Here is a 6,924-nt window from a genome sequence, read left to right as displayed (position 1 = left end):
ATTCAGTGTGTACCATGTTATCCTCAGGAATGATTTTGATGATCACAAAATATTAGAGCATAATTCGATAATAATATTTTTCAAGGATGTCTAATAATATTTTTGTAGAAAAAAAGATCGTTGAAAGACTCTGAATATAATTGAAAATCAATTAAGTCAAGTAAAATTGATTTTGAAGACTTTCGGCACAAGAAAAACCACCTCAAAGAATTCAAGCCAACCCACCCAAAAATCGAGCTGACTCTGGCATGGTATATCCCTACTATTTTGGCTTGGCATGTAGTTGAGCCAGCTCGAAATGGATCCAAGCCGACTCTCTCAGGGTGACAGAAAAAAATTTTTGGATCCTGCAGGTCGAACTGGCTCGAAATAGGATCCGAGCCGGCTCTCAGGTCAATAGAAAGAAGATTTTTCAAAACTGCAACTCGAGCTAGCTCGAGACACATTCGAGTCGGCTCTCTCAGAAGAACAGAATATGGATTTTTGAGGAACGCAACTCGAATCAGCTCGAAGCACAATCTGAGCTATGTTAACTATGTATCATATTAATTTAACTATATACCATGTTAATTTAACTATGTATAGTGTTCATTTAATTATATACTGTGTTAATTTAATTGTGTGTAGTATTCATTTAATTATGTACCATATTAATTTAATTGTGTACAGTATTTATTTAACTGTATATCATATTAATTTAACTATGTATAGTATTTATTTAACTGTGTACCTATTAATTTAACTGTATATAGTATTTATTTAACTATGTACCATATTAATTTAACTGTATACAGTGTTCATTTAACTGTGTATCATGTTAAGTTAACTGTGTATCATATTTAGTTAATTATGTACTGTATTAATTTGACTATGTACAGTATTCATTTAACTATAATTATATATGATGTTAATTTAACTGTGTGTAGTGTTCATTTAACTATGTACCATGTTAATTTAACTATGTACAATATTTATTTAACTGTATATCATGTTAAGTTAACTATGTATCATATTTAGTTATCTATATACCGTATTAATTTAACTATGTGCAGTATTCATTTAACTATGTATAGTATTCATTTAACTGTGTACGATGTTAATTTAACTATGTACAGTGTTCATTTAACTATATGCTGTGTTAAGTTAATTGTATATCATATTTAGTTAATTGTATACCATATTAATTTAACTGTATGCAGTATTCATGTAACTGTATATAGTATTTATTTAATTATGTATCATGTCTAGTTAACTATGTACCATATTAATTTAACTATATACAATATTCATTTAACTGTGTACCATATTAATTTAACTGCATGCAGTATTAATTTAACTGTATACCATATTAATTTAACTATATATAGTATTCATTTAACTGTGTACCATGTTATGTTAAGTATCATGTTATGTTAACTGTGTATTATGTTAATTTAACTGTATACCATTGTTTGATTCAGAATTTAGTAAGATAAAACACAAAATTTACAATAAAAAAAATACATATAAGTTCAAGTCAAAAGCAATTGAATAACTAAAAAAGATATATATTGTTAGGTTTTACAAGTTCATATCAAATAGCATTTTTGCAACATTCAACCATTCTACTTTTCACAAAACAACTTCAATCTTACATGTTAATAGCTTCATTACAAGTCCTTTTACTGTGTCCTTATTTTCCATATTGCCCACATTTTGTATTTCTTAATGAATCCATCTATGAAGCTCTTCTATTCTTCCTGGGCCTGCCAGGATGAGTCTTCGTGATAGGAGGTAAAATATGTATCTCATCTAATATACTCTGACTCAACTCGATATTAGAAATTGGATTGATAGATTCTGTATATGCTGCTCTATATATTTTAACTTAAAAATAATTATCAGTGAAGTGATATAATGATCTACCGGCCTGCTCAATGCACACACATGCAAGCTTATATGGCATCCAGAAGATTTGCCATTCACCACAAGAGCAAGTGCATTTATGTAGGTCAACTTTACATGAGTACTTTATGTCCTTTACATCATAAATCATGATGCGTGATGTAAAGACAGATAACCTCCGACTCTCTTTTGCATTTCTTTGCAACACTTTTTCAGGATCGGGGCAAAGATGGGTTTGGATGCTGTAACCTCGAGTCTGTCTATTGTGCATCAATTGCATAATTTGGAGTCTTATATGATCAACCATTTGGGGAATAGGAAGATGTCAAGCCTCCAGGATCCAACTATTAAAACACTTAACTACATTAGATATCTTGATACCCCAGCACGAACTTGGAAAGACTGAATTTGCCCAATGCTTCAGCTTCGCATGCGTTATAAAATTACTTGCATTTGGGACTTCTATTATAAGTTTGCTCATTAATTTTTGAAAAATATTCAGTCTTGGAGTATATGCAGCAGTATTTAATAAATCAACCAATCTCTTCCTTGCAACTGCACGATAATGGACAAGCACCTACAAGTAAAATAATGAAATGTTAACGTATATGGCACTTGTATGTAACATACTCAGGTATTTTAAACATGCAACTTAAAAAATCAGAAAAAAAATGTTGTATACCTGATTTTTAAAATTATCTATAACATGACGGATACAATCAGAGTGGTAGCTATCAGTAAAGTACTTCGATACTGCTTTTATAAGCCCTTGATATCTATCTATCATAATCATGAATGGTTGTCTGTGATAGTCGACACAAGACTCCAAGGCTCTTTTCAAAATCTGATAAAACCAATCCTAATTATCATCATTCTCTGTATCAACAACAGCATATGCTATAGAGAACATATCATCATTCGCATCTTTGCCCGTAGCACCAAGTAAAACTCCTCCATCCTTATGCTTAATGAATGCTACATCCATGAATATCAGAGGTCTACAATCTTTTATGAAACCATCGATTAAGGCTTTGAAAGAAATTAATAGACGCCTGAATCAATTTTCAAGGGTTTCATAATGTGCTATGCTACCGGAGTTGGTCTCAAGAATGGCATCGCAATACCATCTTATCCATTCATAAGATACTGACCTCTGACCGTAGAGCTCCTTGATAGCTCTTTCTTTCCCATGTCAAGCTTGATGATATGGCAATTCCATTCTAAATTCACGACGAATATCTTTTACAATTTCAGTTGGCCTATACAAAGGCAGATCTTGAATTTTCTCCTTCACAATATTTGAAACCTAATGCTTCGAAGTCTTGGGATGAGATCGACCTTGCAATCCTACTCTGCATGTATGTTCGTTGTTCATTATTTTAATTACAAATCTATCTTGATTTTCAAGGCAAGATGCATGAATGTGCCATCCATATCCTTTATATACACACTCACTGATCACACGCTAATGATTATTCTTCATAAATACAAAATCTCTGTAATTTATAATATAAAAATTATGAATTGTATCACGAAATATTTTTACATCCTTGAATTCTTGACCTGCATCTTCTATAGAGTTCTTCCAAGCATCCAATGTATTCTTTGGACTTGGTTCATCTTTAATGGTAGCTCTTGTTTCTTCAACTACTCAAATAAAATTACTTAAGCTGCAAAATGAAGAAAAATGAGATAAATTGTTCTTCGGATAATTTTTAGAACAGCATACAACTTCAGTATTTTGGGATGGGCTGCTATCCCTGCAATGTAAAAAGATAACATCATGTTGATTATCATATTAGGCGATTCAATCTAATTAAAAAAAATACTAAGATAAATTATAAATAGATTTTGTATTACCTCATATTGATTATCACATTAGACGATTCAGTCACCGATATACAACCATGTCAATTATTACAGCTTTTAACTTTAGATGTATTTCGTATATATTCCTAACATCCTTATCCGTCATGAGCGTAACGAGTATTCTCGAATTGATAGGAATATATAATTTTATATCAATCATTGTGGGAGATAAATACTTCCATCTCTCTACTATTTCATTGAAAATATAATTGAGAGTTGTGTTTTGAAAAATTGAAATGATATGTACTTCGATACCATAAGAGCACACAGCCATAAAAACAAGATTTTCAATGTCCTTGCAATCCATGACTGTTAGAAACCTAAATGAAATATTTCAAAAAAGAAAGATCTTTAGGATTTAAACATTTCAATGAAACAGAAAGAAAGATTTTTATCATAAAGGAGAGACTTCATACATACCTGAATCTTAGTATCACGATATCCTCAGCCTAAATGAAATGGGATTTAGCAAGGCTAAGTAGATTTTCTAAATGGGGTATGTTGACCAAAAGGGAAAGGCCAAGAACACCTAAACGGGGCAGCTTTTAAATCCTATTATTTCTAACCATTTTAGCATGAATGAAATAGGATTCAGCAAAGCTAAGCAGATTTTCTAAATGGGATAACTTCGTCAAAAGAGGAAGATCAAAAACATCTAAATGAGGCAACTTTTAAATCCTGTTATTTCCAATCTTAATTAGCAGGTTTTCATGATGTAACAGCACTTCTAAAAAAATAGGGAACCATGGAATACAACGTCCAAAAAATCTAGAATCTAGGGAATAAGGAACATTTCCAAAAGAGGAGTCAGCGTCAAAGGATAACTTAGGTATTTTTAAAGTTAAATGGTGCCAAAAGGATGATAAACCTAAAAATAGGGACCGAGAGCTATACTTTTAGTCAACAAAGACTTATTGTTAGAGTAGGGTCAAAGGGGGGAGCGGCAAATAAATTCCCGTAAATTATATATCTTAAAGGTCATAAGACAACAGCCATTATTTATAAACATGCTTATGACGTAAAAGTGGTTAACTGGTACCTGTTTTTTGCCTTCCCCTCTTCCTTTTGACAGAAAAAACCAACAATTAAACTTAATTATATAACAAAATATGAACATGAAAACAAAACCCAGCTCCTAGGCTGGAAAGCTGATGCTTTATTAACAGCCCTGATATAAAAATATAGGTTTATACTACACTCGAGGTAGAAACAGGTCTAGTTTGATCCATGAACTCTTCAGAAGATGGATATGATGATATATTTATGAACATATTTTTACTTTAAAAACTATGTGAAGTCTGAATCAAAAAGATCTTAAATAGGATGCTCGCCATTGTAGCTAAGCCTCACAGACAATATCAAACTCAAAAATCTGTAGCGTAATCTTCTGGCTTAAAACATAAGGAGAAGTCAATTCCTTTATTTTTCAATTCTTCAGTTGCAGAACCTATCTTCTCCAGCAGCTGCGCAGATTCACAAAAAGTAAACATAAATTATACAAGACTAAAAGCATCAAGTGTGGGAATGAGCGAGTGAGCTTTGACATTCAAAGTGGATGTCTAAGTCATTAAAGGGGAGGAAAAGAAAGGCATATAAGTGTGGGAACAAGACCATTGGACACCAGAACAGATCGATCAAAGACTGAACTTTTCACCATCCACCCACCTGACAATACCACCAGCTCCTTCAACTATCTGCTCACCAAAAAGGACAACATATTCAAATAAAGATAAAACACTAGCAGTTCAAATGAAATAAAGAAACCAAGATAAACAGACTATGCAATGCAAGTCATTTCTAGTTCATAATAATTCAGCACTGAGCTCATATATTTTTAGATTAATTGTTGATTAATATGTTGCTAATATTCAGGAACTTGTACCATGAAAGTTCTATTTGCAAATGATATAAAAAAACAATTTGATTAAATGCTAAATTGAATTTACGGAAGAAAGTTTTATTTTTCTAATGAAATCCTTATGTCCAATTTCTTTTATGGAATTATTTCTCTACCTATATCATCTCCTTGTTTAATTAGCAAAATCAGGATCTCATTCTTGCATACTCAAGTATCATAATTCACTCTTTAACGATCCAAATTCTCCCTACCTCCCTCCCCTGCAACCTGTGATTCCTTCCTTTTTTTTTTTTTTTTTTGTGTGTGTGCGTGTCTGTGTTTTGGTGCTGGGGTCGCGGAGGGGGCGGAGGGGGGAGTGGTGGGGGATGGGGGGTTGTTTGGAGAATATAGCTTAAAATGGTTCTCGTTTGTAGTGATAAATCACATCATAGTAGGTAAACTACCAGGCGATTTCGGAAAATTACTAAATGATAATAACATAAAATCCAATTTGTTATCCTAGACTGCTTCAAACAGAGTTATAAGTTGAATCAGTTTTTAAAAGTAGTGATCACTTCTAGATTCATTTCAGGGGGGATGAAGCTTTAGGTACAAACGAGGTTGTGATGCCTACCACAGAGTTTGTTTATTAAGTCACCTACCAACACCCGGTTTTTCCTGTTCCTCTGCAAGTTAAGTACCTTCCTTTTTATGGGTATCTACAGAACTACTTATAAAATTCAACCGGAGTAGACAGCACATATTTATCCACTATGCTTTTTTTTTTTTTATATACATTTAATCACCAAGACCTGTAATTTTGTTGAAGAGAACAAGTCAAGATAGCCCAGAAAGTGCTGTAGTGATAATTTTAATTGTTTTTCATTGATAAAAACATGCACAGCAGCAGAATCGGTAAAAAAATTGTTCAAGCACACTGTTCCAACTTGGAAGCATAATCTTAACCGTTGGTTGGAGTCTCGGAGATGGATCCAAAAATTTGCGTTGGATGGAATTAGAAAAAGTATAAGCCATCCTTGGATGTTTAAGCAATTCCTTCTCAAATTTAGAATGCTTGTGCTTCTTCAGAGTCACTCACCTTCAGTGTGAAGGAAAGAAAGTGGCTGATTATTTGCTAAGACTATACCTGGTGGTTCGCTGGAAGATGGATTGTTAGAAATATCATATAATAGAACTGTTCCCCTTGAGTGCAGCAATTTTATTAATGAGACTAAGCAGGGGAATGTGCAATACAGAAATTAAGCATGTACTTATATTTTATGATTTAATATATTTACTTAAAAAAAAAAATAGAAACATGTCCTGATGTAAGG

General features: G+C 32.6%; 1 pseudogene; it reads right to left on the bottom strand.

The window, feature by feature from the left end:
- Window positions 1-1,630: 1,630 nt before the first annotated feature.
- On the bottom strand, window positions 1,631-4,060 carry LOC140859153 (uncharacterized; annotated as a pseudogene).
- Window positions 4,061-6,924: the final 2,864 nt, after the last annotated feature.

Source organism: Elaeis guineensis, chromosome 7, assembly GCF_000442705.2.
Source record: "Elaeis guineensis isolate ETL-2024a chromosome 7, EG11, whole genome shotgun sequence".
Classification (NCBI taxonomy): Eukaryota; Viridiplantae; Streptophyta; class Magnoliopsida; order Arecales; family Arecaceae; genus Elaeis; species Elaeis guineensis.
This window is presented reverse-complemented; position numbering and strand designations above follow the sequence as displayed.